Source organism: Leptosomus discolor, chromosome Z (genome assembly GCF_034619465.1).
Source record: "Leptosomus discolor isolate bLepDis1 chromosome Z, bLepDis1.hap2, whole genome shotgun sequence".
NCBI classification, from domain to species: Eukaryota; Metazoa; Chordata; class Aves; order Leptosomiformes; family Leptosomidae; genus Leptosomus; species Leptosomus discolor.
In genome coordinates, this window is record NC_141419.1 from 9,909,714 (window position 1) to 9,926,221 (window position 16,508).

Below are 16,508 nucleotides of genomic sequence, written 5' to 3' on the forward strand. Positions count from 1 at the left end.
AAGAGAGGATTGAAAATATGTGCGCAGGATGATCTTGGAGGTAAAAGACACAGCAGTAAGCTAGTCCTGTGCAAGAAATGAAATGTGTAGTTCTGTAGTTGCAGAAGCATGTACTTGTACTGTCAAAAAGTTACTTTAGCATTACAGTTTTCTGTTCTGATGAAAATAGTACCTGCCTGAGGTCCTGCCTCAGCTGTGGTGGATGCTAGGCATAGTAAAAGGCAGTCCTTAATCAGAATCAGAATGTAAATAGGACAAAACAAAGAGGAGGAAGGAGCTAGTAATCCGGTTTTAGTCAAATTTAAAGAGTAGGAGTAAGTGGTTTACCCAACTCCTGCTCTGTAGTGGAGTTAGCCGTGTGTAGTAGAACCAGGAACTGAACTCTATGCACAGAAGTGTGACACTTGCAACTGAGTATAAGTGTGTATATATTTGTCATTTGGGGAGTTAGAGATAGCTGTGTTGGTAGTGTACAGAAGACAGATGAAACAAGCCACTTTCACACTTCAAAGCAGTACTTTAGTAGTTTGACATTAATAAACAATACACGTAGTTCTTAGTTGTCATCAGTCGTTATCACACGAGATTAAAACAGTTAGTCCTTAACAAGCTTTCCTAAACTGTGAGTATACAGTACCATAAAGCTGATGCAGCATAGCTACCAATGATGACTTGGATCTTTGGCAGTCCTAGTTACTGAAGCAGCCAGCCTCAAGCTCTTAATGATGGGAAGCATGAACCCAATAAGCAACTTCCCTCCCCCTCCTGCTTTTTTCCTTTGTATTTTATGCGTCTTACCCTCCTCCTCAAAGAGATAGGGAGGTCCTTATTTGCTTTCAACATAATGATTTTATTTTTTAGGATCAGGACTTGTTCTTGTTTTGCCAGGTGTCTTTTCTGTTTATTCTGCAGGATTCTTCTGGTTCCAACAGATGTATTTCCTGCATTATTTGTATACTTTTCTCTAATCTTGCACATTTTCCTATTTGCACATGTTTTCTTAAGCCCCTTTTGTGCAGCCATACCATCAGTTTCTGTTTGCTCCTTTGCAGTTGTGTTCTTCTGTTTAGCTGAATTACAGAACGCTTCCACATTTTCACATTCATGCTGTTAGTAGTGTTACAATGCTATAGGATGCTTATGCACTGTCACCAGTTACGGTGTTTTAGTGGCCTTGTGTCTTTCAGTGCAAGGAAATATGTTGTACTTAAAATGGTAGAGGTGGGTTTGCTGTGCCTGGAAGCATGGGTTCAACAGTCGATTGCAGCTGTGAAATGGCATTGATGCTGAATGGGAGGTGACAGAGTACACTTGAGCCATAGTGGTTCACCGACTGACGAAAAACAATAAGGAACAAGTTACCCAGAGAGAGGGAAAAGCAAGCTAGCTATCTGCTGTTTCATGGTGAAGCATTTATTGGTTCTCAGAGGTACAGGTACTCCATTACCTCCTTCAGCCACTGATAGGACATAATTCACTCTAACAGCATTGTGTTGTACCTGTGTATTATGTAGCCTATTGTTAAATATTAATCGTCATATAGAGATGTACAAGTGAAAGACAGTCACTTTGAAAGAAATTGGAAGGATTATCCTTTTTTCCCACTAATAAATGAATTTCATTCGGGGACAAACGGTGACAAGTGTTGGCTAATTATCCTCATATTTTCTTCTGTAACTCTATGGCATCATTCGGTAGTGGTATTCTTTAAATGCTTTGTGTGCACAGGTATTTCCTAGTGCAGAAATAAAAAAATAACACAAATTATAGAATACTTAATTAGAAGAACATTTAAAATTTAATTAACAGTTTGTGTGGACTTGCTCTAGGTTAGTTAGGGTTGAGGGAGAGCTGCCTTTCCTGAATGTGCATATTTTGCCTTGTTGCTAAGCCAAATGCTGATAATTTTAAAAATGTCCCTATTCTATTGGAATCCATCTCTGTCTCCTAGTGTCTAGTATTCATCAAAGGGGAGGTCAGTTGGACCAGGCTACATTTTCTGATGGCTGGCTGTGGAATTAGTCTGAAGAGCAAGGACAGAGAAATAAGAAACTCAAAACTTAGCATTTCAGTATTTACACTGTTTTCAAGTACAAAAGGCAAGATACTTGTTTAGAGATTCAGAACACATCAGATCACAGGAGATGCTCCTGGCAAAAGTGAGTATGAATTATTTTTCATGGTTGCAGAGTTAGTTTCAGATTCCTCATTGCTTGTTCATGTTCGTGTGTAATAGTTGTACAGAGTTTTATTCTTAATATAAACAACAAAAATGCATTTCACAATTTATAGAATGTAGTATTTTTACTGCAAGTGTAATACATGTGTTTACATTTTGGCATAGGTTAGTCTATGAAGGTGTAATTTCACATTTGAGTTCAGTTATCAGCTGAGACACCTTTCCTTGTATAATTCATTGTTAGTGTAGGGCTTTCAGTTGTGGCAAAGGCGTGTCTTTTTTATTATTTTATTTTAAAGAAATGATCATAATGTAGTGCCAGTATTTGTGATTAAGTTAAGCAGAAGTTCATTTTCTACCCCCTCCTCTGCCCGCAAAGGTTTATTCAGCCAAATGTAAGGGAAGGGTCCAGGAACCTTTTCCTAAAGAAGTCTCCTAAGAAATGGAGATAAAGGTCACCAAAGCCTTTTGGTGGGCATCTGCAGAGGCCATGGTCAGCAGAATCTAGCGCACACAGTGATTAAACACTTCCTGTTGATTTCTAAGGGATAATCTCCCCTCTACATTTCTGTCAGTGTTTTATGTAAAGGACTGGTTTGTTTTGATAGTATGTGATGGCTGTTGTTTCCAGAACCACTGGAGCCAGAAACTAATATGATATTTTGGTAAAATGGCGTGTTAATCTCCTGCCTGTGACTCCAGCTGTTAGATGTTTGTTGAAACAGAAAAGTAATGTGAGCAGAAATAATTTTTTAAAGCAAGGGCGTTATACTAAATAGCGTTTTCAGTAATTTAAGAACATCTTGGTAGGCTGTCAAAGTTAAATAAATTTCCGTATTTCAAAAGTCACATAAATGAAATTTTCACTTAAATGAAGTTGAGTAAAAAGTACATGATAAACATCAGTATTTTGTATTTTTCTTTACTAAATGTTACTGTCCTATTATAATTATTTTTATACCATAGAGCATCTGCTTCTTATTTATCTAGCAGGGACTCTTATATCTGCCACAAGGGTTTTGGAAAATGCCGACTTCTTAATAGTTTTGAATTGAGATTTTTTGAAACACTGAGAAGCTCTAGAAATGAATGCCTGAAAGAAGGGATTCCTGTGTTGAATTACTAAATTATATTAATCTGCAGTAGTATGAATAATATCCAAATTCACTAATTACATCATTTTGACCAGTTACACAGGAGAGAAGTACAGTTATTTTCTGGCACCTATTCTGGTGCCTGTTATAATGATGCAAGCATGATGACTAAATTGTGTATTAAGAAGGGACCATGAGTAGCAGCCTGAAACTACAGATGATTTAAGTTAGATCTGAGAAATAAATGTCTAAAAACTCAGTCAAAATCAACAGAAGAATTTGTAAGAAAGATGGCAAAGAATATATGGTATTAAGAAAAAGAGTTGCTTCAAATGAGGATAGAGTTTATTGTTAATGGACTAAACTTGGAAGGAGGATGTCCTTTGGACTATAACCCAGACAAGGCCTCAGTTTTCTTCTTTTCCTTGTTTACACCATTGTGCAGGTGCTTACCACATTTCATGGCATATTTTGGAAAAGAGCTGAATAATTTTCCACAAACTGTTTATCGAATCTTGTATTTTATGTTGATTACAGTTAAAAGCTGACCATTCAATAATAAAGTATAAGCCTAGCACAAAAATTACTATAGTCTGTGTTGGATGAATATTTGGGGCTGGAAGGTTAAGTTTAAATGGACAAGGAGCTCATGTTTCCATATAAGTAAGGTAAGTATTAGTAAAGTTTGTTAAGAGCCGTCTTTTCTAATTGTGTTTATCTTTAGCTAAACTTTTTTGGTGTTTTCCATGTCCTTGAGGGTATTCAGTTTTAGAAAGTGGCTTACTACACTGCTTTCAGAAGCTGAAAGAGGCCTGTAGATTGAAAAGCTATGGGCCACAAACTGCTCTGTCATCTAGGAAGCCAAGATAAGTTACATGTGGAATCATATTGTCTTCCTTCTTTAAACAGAGATTCCAGTTGTTTGAGTACAAAAATATATAATAGTCTATGAGAAATCTTGAGATTCAGAAGTGATCTCTGGGGTCTTACATCTGCTATTCCAAGGTTGAAATACCAGATGGATGTTTTAAGAGCTAATAAACACTGTTACAGAATCACTTATATTTTGGCCTCCTCCTTTCTGATGGTTACTATCTACTTTTTCCAAACATATGGCAAGCTATAAGGTTCAGAATAGTTGTATTCTTTCTGCCTTTGTTTTGCTATTGCAGCAAAGCCAGGACACTTATTTTTACTGTATATATGTTCTCAAACAGAAATAGACTTTTCATAAATATGTCTCAAAATAAGAACATAAAGTTTGCTCACTTACGCTTGGAAATATGTAAGACAATTGTAGTTTTTTACTAAAAAACAAAGTCTACACAGGACTACAGTAGTGGCTTGAATGTAATTCAAAGGTTTGTTAAGAACTCCACCCCCAAATTTTCTTCTAGTTAGCTACTTGAAATGTTCAACCGGAACATGAACATAACACAGGTATCTTTATAAAATGATCTGAAAAACAATCAGTGCTGCAAAAATTTATTTCTTCAGATCTTTAGCTTATGCAGTTTAAGAAAGTGCGAGTGTGTAAGCATAAGAAAATACAAGTGTGTGATTGTGAAAGTTTAAGAAAGTGTGTATTTGTGAACTATTAGTAAGTTTGCTTTATGTAATCATCTGTCTTAAACATATGTGGTGGTTCTTTAAATTTATAGTTTATCTAATTTTTCTTTATTCTTACATCTTCCCTAGTATCGTACCCAGATTGTGTCTGAATGGACTTTCAGTATTCGAAAGTCCAGCATAGAAAAATCTGAATTTATTATCTCATGATGAGCCCTCAGTAACACCCATACTTTATATCCTTCATGCCATAGCAACTGTAGTCTGTTGTCCTGCTTATCTATGCTTTGCTTACACGTAAGTCTAGGCCATAGTGTTTTGTGGTAGGTGAGAATGAAATGCTAGGCAAGAAAACAGGGCTTTTGCGGATTTACTTGCCCGTTTAGCCTGCTATATTGAATAGAGTTGCAGCTGAGTGTGAGGAGCACAGCCAGTGAAAAACATGGTATAATTTAAAAGACTCGATAACTCTGGGGAACGCCAATGACTGGTGTAATTGGATAGTTCTGTCAGTGTGGCAACATTTGGTTATGAAGAGAGAAAGCAATGACATTTGATTTATGAAGTATTTATTTTTTTAAAAAAAGTTTATACATATTAATAAAATCACAGAATCATAGATTGATAGAATCATTAGGTTGGACTAAAACTCTAAGATCGTCAAGTCCAAACCTCGACCTAATGCCGCCATGCCCTCTAAACCATGTCTACAAGTGCTACATCAACACGTTTTTTGGACACCTCCAGGGACGATGATGCCACCACTTCCCTGGGCAGCCTGTTCCAATATTTGACTACTCTTTTGGTAAAATGTTTATTTGCAAAATGTGCATGACTTATGGATTAAATTTTATTTATAGAAGTACACTATTTCTTATGCAATATAGGAATTTTACAGAGAAATGGCCTCCTCTAAACAAAACTACTCTCAGTGCCTCACTTTCAAATTTTTTGAAAAAAAGGAAAACTGAAAAAATTGGTAGTCAAATATTTCTTCAGAGAACAAAAGTTGAATATTTAAAATAATTTGATGTGCAAAGTATTAGAACATTCACAGTATAATCAATATAATTAAAGGTGACAATGCAGCCTTTTTAGTCTGATTTTTAAGTAGGTTTTAAGAATTATGTTAGCTAAGGGGAAAAAATGTAAAGCAACAGGAACAAATCAGAAAGATACACAACTCCCTTTCCCTCTTCCTACCTTTCCCTCTTCCTCCCTTTCCCATATTGCGTACTTTGCAATTTCAAAGACCTTGGAAAACTTACTTTGAAGAATATATCTAAGTTAAGGTGTAAACGGTGTCTTTAATAACCATCTTTCAAAGTAAAATTGAAAGAAATATTTTTCTATTTTGGTAATTAAAAACTGTCAATTAATTAAACTGAGAAATTGTACAATCTAAAAATATCTTCTATTTTCTTATCTTATTCTTGCATTTATCCAGCTTTGTACAGTAATTTCCATAAGGAAAAACATGTAGGCATTAGCCTATAACATTAGTTCATGTTATTTGTCACATCTTCCAACTTCAGTGGTGACTAAGGCGGAAGTCCTTGAGTTAACAGTTTTTATTAAGCAGCGCAAATTTGTTTTTTGATTGTCAGCTGAAAGAGGTAAAATTCTTGTGGGAGAGACTTGGAGGGCAGTATTTTGCAAACAGTGTAGTGAGAGGCAATATGCCTTGCAGTTATGCCTTCCCATTTCTTATACTTCGTGTATTAATGTGTAGGCCACAGTGCACCTGGCATTGCTTCAGTTCTCGATTATGTAAAACAATGATGCTGTTCTCAACCATGTCGTAGTCATGAGAGTCCTATGTCTTCTGCAGTTTTGGCACTTAATTTTCTCATTCTTTTTAAGAATACGTACATATCTTCATATTGTTTTCTTTTCTTTTTTGTTGGTTTTTTACTTTTTCTGCACCTGTGTTTCTAAGTAACTTCTTATGCAACATGAGGCAGCAATATGCAGATAAATGGTTTGAGAACTTATTCAGAAACACAGAAGTTGACATGGTTCCGAGATTCAATGGAGAAGCATCTTTCTATCTTTCTGACTAGTGCATTGTGAGCCACTCACTTTCATTCTCATTTTGAGTGTGGTTTCAAAACTAAAGCCAAACCTCTGGATTTAATCATAACCTGTGGCCTTGGGACTTTGCTCTGGCAAGGTCCATGCCCATTCTGTGAGGAGACCATTCTGTGTGCAGTAGGTGACATTTTCAAAGATGTTTGATGTCAGGAAATACCTTTCATGACTATTTCAAAGCACTGTCTTGAGTGTGCTGAGGTCTCCCCAACTCCACTGGTCATTCATGTTGCGTTTTGAGTACAGTTTGTTAACACAGAACTTGCAGCTTGGGTTACTTGTGCATCTGCAGATAGCCTCTCCTTGTTTTCCGTGGTACAAGGAGGAGAGCAGTCAAGCAGATACTCCTGCATGTGGCAGAGGTTAGTCATCAGTACCTGAAACCTCTTCGATCATACTTGTTATGCTATGAATGGTGCCAAACTGTCTCAGGATCTCCATCAGGTTGCCTTTTCTGCTTCTGTCAGAGGTATTTCCGGTTTAAATCGTTCCAGGTGTGATTCGTCTGCCAAACAGCATGCATCCTATGTTCAATGCAATCATCCCAAGACAAGCCATTCATTTTCCTGCAGTTAGACAATAGGGAGCCTTTTAGACATGTGTCCTCATTTTTGGTAAGGTGATTTCCAAGTGCCTTATCTGGATGCTCTGTAGCCCCTAGCTAGTAGATGCCTTTACCATCAGTATAAGTCACATTGTGCTAATTTCTCACACTTTCATCCAGTTCCTTTTTGCAAAAACTCGTTGGAGACTTATTTGCTTTCCCTGCTTCCCAAGACCTCCAGATAGCACAAATCAGAGCAAGAATTATCAACCCAGAAGGTATTAGCTGTTATCACTGAATGCTGAAAACAGGACACAGCTGTGTGATTTATCGTGATCGCTCCAGGAGGACTGGTGCTTGTCATACATCTTTGCAAAATACAAACCTCCTCCTGTCTTGGACATTTGAGGATCTAGGGCCATCACTTCCCATGTTTTCCAGCATCACAGCATGAGTGCATTTTTAGTTAGGAATACCTAGTGTATTAAGGCTTTGTCTCTTACATTGGATTAGAAATTCTGGGTGAGTTCAGCAGAGTCAATTACAGGGATTTTCTTTTCCATTTGTGCAACTCTTTGCCAGAAACTTCTTATAACTTAATTATCTCTGAGTCTTCTACCACTTCGCAAAACTTGGCTGAAACTGGAAGATAGTGCGCCTGGAACAGTGTAGAGAAAGACAAATATGGAGACAATGGTTGCATAAGCCCCATTTTCTTGGAAAAGTAGACTGAAAAACAGGAACGCAAAGAAGTTAAAGTAGAGGAATGGAAGGTGAGAAGACAATGTAAATAGAAAAGACAACTAAAATAGAAAATAGTTTTGTATAAAAAAAGAGCAGGAAATAATGTTTGGTTTTTAGCCTACATTGCACATATTTGTGCTTTAAAGAAGAAAAAGCTGTAGGCACTGAGGAGGAAGATGTTATTGTAGGTGGTATGTCACTGTTATCACTTATGCTACAGTGAAAAGCCTTTTGAAAGGAAGCGATACAGATGTCTTTAAGATTATTTAGTCTTGCTTTGCTGTGCTCTTACAGTTTGTACATAAATAAATATTCTCAGCCAAAATACTTTGTCTCTCCTGAGCTTCATCATGAATTTGCTGGTATACTTTGAATATGAGCAATGAAGGTTTTTTACGGATTCCAGGATGGAAACTGCATCCCTAAGATTAAGTCTTGGTTGGATCTACTGGCTGATTTGAAGGTTTGGGTGAGAGACTGACGAAGAAGCTTGAAGTTTCCGTTGCGTACTCCTGGATGTGGAGTATGGGGAAAGCAAGCAGGTGCTTTATATTCAAACAAGACCTTGTCTTGCAAGCTTGAAAATACCTAACACATTCCAGATGGTGTGTACTCCAGTATATCTACTCCACTGTACATGGTAAAAGGAAGTATAGTGTCATTACTTTACTTATGGCCTTTTTTTTTTTTTCAAGGAGAGTGAAACAAAAGCTTAACAGTGCTTTTGTAGTTGAAAAGCATAGGTGAATAAGAAGCAGTATGTGAGTGCGTTACCCCGTAGTATCTTAATGATGCATTAGGTGGTATGGCATGAAACTTTACAAGTTGAGTTATGCCAACAGAAACTAATTTAAACTTTTTATTTAAGAAATTAAAGATTTTTTTAAAAAAAGGAAAAAAGGAAACTTAATGGACATTTACAGTTGTCAGTAAAATGTTTCATGTGACCCTGTGTAGAATTTAGTAAGGAGCTTTAATAATAGTATTTTGGGGAAAAAAAAAAATCCATGACATTTATGCTACTAAACAAGCCTTTAAGACCGTGACTACAAATATGGACCCACTTAAGAGACATCTCTATGGAGAGTTTCTCTATTTCATTTTTATAAAATTGACATTTTTCAAACTATTAGCTTTAAATTGAGAAGTAATGGAAGAAAATAGAATGTGTGGGAGTGAAGGGACTGAAATGCAGCCTACCTCTTAAAAGCTATGGGCACAGACTTATTTTGTAATTCTTTTTAAATATAATAGTTTTGTTGGAAGGCTATTTCCTGTTAAAATTCTAACAACTCTGTATCTGATCTACTGAACTATAAGACCTCAAAGGTCTTGAAATTTCTTTCCTTTAAATACCATTGTCCTCAAAGAGTATTGTGTCAGGATGGAGGGTTTTTCCAATAAACAAGAAGAGAAAAGGCTTTTATGGTCTAGTGTAGAAGTAGGTAGTATGTATTTGTAAGGTTTTTAGTTGAAAATGGTATGTGTTAGGTTCTTTACCAGTGTGTTAAAAGATTAGTTCCTTTAGTACAGGCCTTATAAATCCGTGCGGTTTTAAGCATTAATAATGAGCAAGACAGGAAGGCTGTAGCAGTTGGTTTTGAGAGAGATTTGGGGATTTATACAGTGTTGCCTCTTCTTTGTGAGTTTGCAGGTGACAGAAAATGAGAAAACTCACGTATTATCCCTAAATAGCATCTCTTATTGCCACAATTGGAAAGACAATTCTGCAGGAGATGCACCATTAGTCTCACACATAGGAGATATATTATATTCTTGCCCTTCAGGAGAAACCACTATGCCATACAGTCTTTCAGTTATTGATCTCAGATGTTTTCTCACACCAGTATGCAAAATTTACTCAATAATTATGATCCTCAGCTGTAGCTGTAGAAAATAAGTATTATATGCTATTTTGAAATTGTTCTAGTTATTGTATATTTTCTTGGCAAATACCATTAGTAAAAAAAAAAAAGATGATAAGAAAATGTGCAGTAGGTATTTCTAACTAGGCTTCTAAGAATGTCTTGTCTATGCATTAGTGATTACTTTAGTCTACTGATTGGTAATTATTTTTGTAATTGAAAAGTATTTTTGAAACATCCATCATTCATAAAGTGTATCCGCTTAACAATGAGATTCATTGATGTAGTCTTAATTGGGGACAGTGGCAGAAGAGGATTTTATGCTGTGTTTGTGGCAGAATGGCAGAAAAGTTGATTATCGAAGTTGTTTTGGTAAGGCCTTAAGCCGTGTCTAAAGACGACAACATTGCACAAGGTTTACTCTTTTTTTAAACTTATTAAATATAATAGAACTACATGCACAAAAAAATATCATCTGTCAGAAGAGGCATCTTGAATCGTTCTTTTATCTCTATTAAAGAAAGCCAGAAAAGGGAAACAAAGAGAAAAGGCATACTTGTATACAAACAATTGTTGTCACGTTTATGGGGTTTGTAACTGTAAAGACAAATAAGAGGGTAGGGAAAGCCACAGGTAGGATGCTTAATGTTTGTACTTCTTGTCTGAGAATGGCTTGTTTGTAAATGTTGAATCTTGGGTATTGTACACTGTGGCATTCCAGCTATGGGGTAAGTAGACAAAGATGAGAGGCAAAGGTGATATAGGACTGTTTCACTCAAGAACTACTCAGAAAATGGCCATTTCTTCTCTTCTGAAGGTTATGGAATCATGTTATGCTTTGTTCCTTTCTTGCTTGCAACTCCAGATGGCATGTTCCTCTTTTGAAGTCACTGCCTTTGACCGATAGTGTTTGATTAAGTGTATGTTAATGAGAAATCTCTCCTTGTCTTTGAACACCTTTTGCTAGTCCAAGTAGCACAAAATGTGAAAAAGCAGTGCTGATTCTGTTTCTTTATATTCTCAACGTTTCACTTGGTGTGACTCAAAGGATGGGGGAGAGGTAATAGGGAGAACTCATGGACCTTAGTTTGAAATTCTTGCATGTATGTATATGTAGAAAACAGGACTAAGCAACATAGTCTGAAAAACCCACAGATACTAAAAATAATAGTGTGTGCTATTTGTCAGAAACATGCATTTTCACAATCCTTTTTCAAGGCCTTAGACAGTATCAGTGATTCAATGGCTGATATAGCTGCCTTAGATCTGAGCACTGCATCCTGATATTACAGCTTTAGATAGAAGGCACAGCTTTCTGTTTCATCCGCAGTGAGGACTGTGTTTCTTCAGTCCCAGTGTGTGTTATATCTTATTCCCACTTTCTTATTTCCACTGTCTCTTATAATAGCAGAATTTGGGAGAAAAACTGTATTCAATAGGGTTACAAATTTAATTATAGATACTTAGAATCTTTCTTTAAAAGCTATAAAGGAAAATGTGTTATGTGTGTGGTGAACAATAACTGATGAATATAAAACTAATGTTTAAATATAAGTTTATGGCAGCAGCAAACATGGGAAGTCTTCAGGGGGAACATTACAAGAAGTTTTTAATAAAACTTGTTTCAAAGTTATTTATGGCATTTAAAATATTTTGTAAATACAACCCTCATGAAGACTATTTTTCCTATGCATTAAATTTTTTTTTTTTACTGGAGTGATATGGTATTCTTTTTGTAAAAGCTGTGCATGCTTCCGCAAAGTGTGGGGAATAGGTGAGTATGAAAGGTAGATTGGAAAATATAAACAGAGATCTTCAATAACCTGCCTATTAGTAGAACCAAAACTGGCTTGTGTTCTTTCGTAGGCAGAACTTTTCATTTCTTCCTTTTTTTACCAGTCTTTATTTTAAACAGTGATACAATTTTGAAAGAATTTTTACCACAGAAAATTGGATAAGAAACTTTTAATGTGTCAGAATAGAGCTCAAGAAATTATAGTTTTTAGATGTATTTCTTATGTAAGCTCTATGTGGTTTCCAAAAAACTTTAAATATTCAGGTGCTGTGGAGTCCAGAACAGTAGGAATTTCACATTGAATAGTATTATCTCAGGCCATTGCCATCACTGTTGCTGCCTGCTGTGCGATTGCAGATGACATCTTCTGTTCTGTAAAGCAGCTGGGAACAGTTGTGCAACTAAAGATGGATAAAGGAAATCATTGTTAAGATGATGGTTTGAAAGTGTAAGCTGAGTGATGAAAACTCTTGTCAATTTTCTCATCCCCTTTTAGTTTTGCGAGGATGCTAGGGCAATAAAGAGCTATCTCCTGCAAGATAAGAAGCAGTATCAGAAAAAAAAAAAAGCTTCAATGATTTGGCTAGCTCTCTGTACGTACAGAGCTGCAGTTTGAAATATCCTTGTTTTCAAATTACGGGTACATTGGCATCCTCTTTTTAAAGCAATGCTAATGGTAACAGTTTTATTTTATTGTCTGGGATATGGGTGAAATGAGAGTTCTAGGAGTAAAACTCTTATAATGTTAAAATAAGTTTTCAAATATTTAGATTTGCTGTAAAGTAACAGTCCAGAAAATTTGATTGCCATGGTGCTTGGACTGCACTTAGACAAAGCATTTTGTGGAAAAAATGTTGCTAAGTGAATAAACATATTAGGCAATAGTTTCTAAATATTTTATACATACAAGTTATTGTTTAAATTCAAAATATAAATAGTTATTTAAAACTTACCTTGGAATAAACTGACAGTAATATTTGATGTATTTGGATATACAAGAACTAAAATAGTACATTGGCATTAGCTGAAGGGAATTAATGACAGGTCATGAGTTCTTTAGCTGTTGAATGTCTTTTAAAGACTGAACTGTGGAGTTGTAAAATAATGAGACTTTTTTATACAAATCTTGGTTTAGAAATTTAGAAATTAGACTTAGGCAATTGATTCAGAGGAAACTCCAGGCAAACTGAAGTTTAAAACTGTATTTGGGTTTTTTTGCCCCCCCATACCCCCAAGATGTTCTGTGTAACTATAATACAAAATTTGCCAGACATTCTCCATGGTCGATGGTGTCCTGTGATATCTGAAACCCACTGAAGTCAGAATAAGACTCTTAACTGACTGAAGTGCCATAGGGAAATACAGGAGAAACAGTACTGAGTTTTGACCAATAAATAAGTCTGTCAATGTTTACTAAGTTTCTAAAAATGCTGGAATGTGTTTCTATGCTATAAACATGACCTAGTAATGTTTTACCCAGTGTAATGAAGGACTCATAATTTATATTTAAAAACAATGTTTGTCTCAAAAAATGGGAGACATCTGTTAGCTGCATATCTACAGACTATGAATCTATAGTTAAATATTGTGATTTGTACGTGTATAAAAGTGTATTGTACATGTGTAAATTAAAAAAAAAAGTGGTCATACAAAAGTCTGTTCAAGTTTTAGATCCACGCAACTTTTACAAACTGTATGAGAACAAATGCTTATTATGGTAAATATAAACAGTACAAATTAATCTTAGAAACCCCATGGAATTTCCCATGTATGTTTGTAGTGGAAGATTTTCACAATAATGTTTATTGAATTGTTTTATCAGATGTATCATTTTATATAGGACCTCTATGGGAAGATTGCTTCCTTTTGATTGACATTGAAAAAGCAAATACTAAAAAAAAAAGGAAAAAGTGCTCTGTGGTGGTGAACACTATAAGTATCTGCTGTATCAACTTGAACGTTCCATAATGTCCTTGCTCATTGCAGGGGGTGGGACTAGATGACTTTTAAAGTTCCCTTCCAGCCCAAACTATTCTGTGATTATGTGGTTCTGTATTTTTTTTTTTTTCAAATAGGCCTAATTGTTTTAAATAAAAATTGGTTCTTAACGTTAGCCTTGGTAGAAGTGGGGAATTGTTACAGTGAAGTTAAATTGCGTTGATACCGTGGGTTAAAATTAGAGACCTGAAAAATATTTGGTTTTAAGCTGCACTGTGCATAGGTTAAGTTTCTTGAGTAGCTACCAAAAAAGATCGACAGCTATATCATTGGTGAACTTTGCAGTGCTAGGTTAATGGTTGGACTTGATCATCGTATAGGTCTTTTCCAACCTAAGCAATTCTATCAATCTGTGATTCTATGATCATTTTACTCGTGATGGATGGTCCTCATGTATGTATTGAAAAGAACTATACCTACTACAGATAGGGACACATTGAGTTGCACCTGAAGCAGGTTCTCCGAGACCATTTGTCTCAAAACATACAATATTTCACTGTAATAGTAAATAGAAATATGATGGAAACATGCCTTTTATGCAGCATAATAACAAGTGTTAAATTAATCTCCTTTGCAGAAGAAATGTGTTATTACTGTCTAAAATGCTTTGAAAGAATTTTGAGTTTCAAAACAGAGTTCTTCCCCCATATCATTGCAAATAATAAGGATCTTAAGAAATTGGTTTATTTCTTAACAGAAATACGGTTTTTGCTGTCATAGAGGGGCTGCATCATACTGGCTGTCAGGGAGCAGCAATGAACAGCTGCTTTTTGGAGGCCAGGAGAGAAGGAGGATAACCTAAATGTCAGGGGAGGGACCCTGCCAGCCGATGCCCATCCTGCTGCCCCCAAGAGAGGCGAGTAGGACAGACACTGGAGTGGTAGTCTTGTACCCCTGAGAGTCCAGGTCATAAGGCAGTTAAAGCCCATTAGTGCACCCAGGGCCACCCCACTGGTTATGCTAAATAACAGCAGAATTTCTGCTCAATTTGTATTGATTTATGTCTTGATGTACTTATTTTTTTCCTTCAGAAGCATTTTTGTATTTTGCTTCTTCGTGTTACAGTCTTGCATTAGATATATTCTTAGATTTGCCTAAGAAGAAATGACTACTGACCACCTAAACCGTATTTGAAAACTGAATAATCTAATGTTTCTTTTTCCCCCAATAAACCAAGAATGAAAGGAATAATTACCTTGTTTTGACAAGTGAACTGAAGGAGTATGACATAGAAGTCTTACAGGAATGCATACATGAAAACTAGGCTGTCATGTTTACAAGGTGATTTTTTTCATATGATGAATTTTTCAAGCGCTAAGTGGTCTGTAAACTAGACTGGTATTTTTCTGAGGAACACAGGCTTCTTTTGGCTATACTGTAAGGAAAAGCGTTAAGGATAAATATAAATATAAAATTTTGATTGTGCAGCTATTTTATGAAAACCCTGAATCATTCCAAGCTGTTAATATTTTTGCATTACATGTATCTATTACACAGTACATTTTACACCAATCATTGACTGTTCTGCAAGCACAGTTGAATAAAAAATGGGTTTGAGTTATAGGTGTTGAATGGAGTTAGCCTCAAATTCTGTATAAACTCTGCGATATTTCTGAAGAGAAAAGGGAATAGATTTCTGTGGCCATATCTGAATATACGTAGTATCATACATGAGGGAGCAACTGTGTTTTCAGTATTCCTTTTATCTCAGTTCTGAAAAGCTCTCTTTAATATTTTCGCATTGGTTGCGGAACCTTTCCAAGTTGGCCTACTGGTTTTTTGCCAGAGTGACTGACAAGTCTTTCAGCATTTGGGAGTGTGCTTTTTAACTTCTTCTTTTAATTACAGTGTCTTTAATTACAAGAACATCTGTTAAGATACTTTGAGTCTTATATTGAAAGACTGATCTTCCCTCCATGTGTTATGTGATGTGTTTGGTTTACAGCCAAACTTTTTAAGCAGAAGGGTGACTGAGTTTCAGCTATGTTCCAAAATGTTTAAAGTCTTTGAATTGTTATTTGCAAAGGGGTATACAGTAGCTTCTGAGAATTTAAGAAAATTATATATCCATGAAATGTTTTGTAGTATTGTGCTGTTAATTCAGATGTGCGAGACAGTAGGCTTTAAAGCACCTTCACGTTTATTCTAACTTTGTTTTGAAAGAGCAAAACCAGAATCAGTAGTGTCAGTTCTGCTGAAGAAGTATGCAGTTCCGCTACTTGTAGGTCTACACTCCTATTTGACCAAAACCGTCATCTTGACTTTGCGTCTTAATCTGATGTTCTTTTGGAGCACGTATGTTGTAGACCATTCACTTAGAAAAACTCTCAATCTGTTTTTCTAGTAGTGCCTCTAGGTAAATTTCTAACCAATACTGTAATTGCTTTATAAAAGAATATTGCTTGTAAGAAAAATTTTGTATTTATTAATTCATTATATTTTGTTGCCCAAACATTGTCTGCATCTGAATAGTTATGTTTTTTCCTCGTGTTGCTACTGCAATATGAATAGTTTTATTAAATACATCTACTACTAAATAGTAGACATGAAATGCACTGGTTATTAAGAAGTTTCCACTTTTAATGTAATTTTTTCTTTAACTTCAGTAGCAAGTCATCTCTGGTTGTAA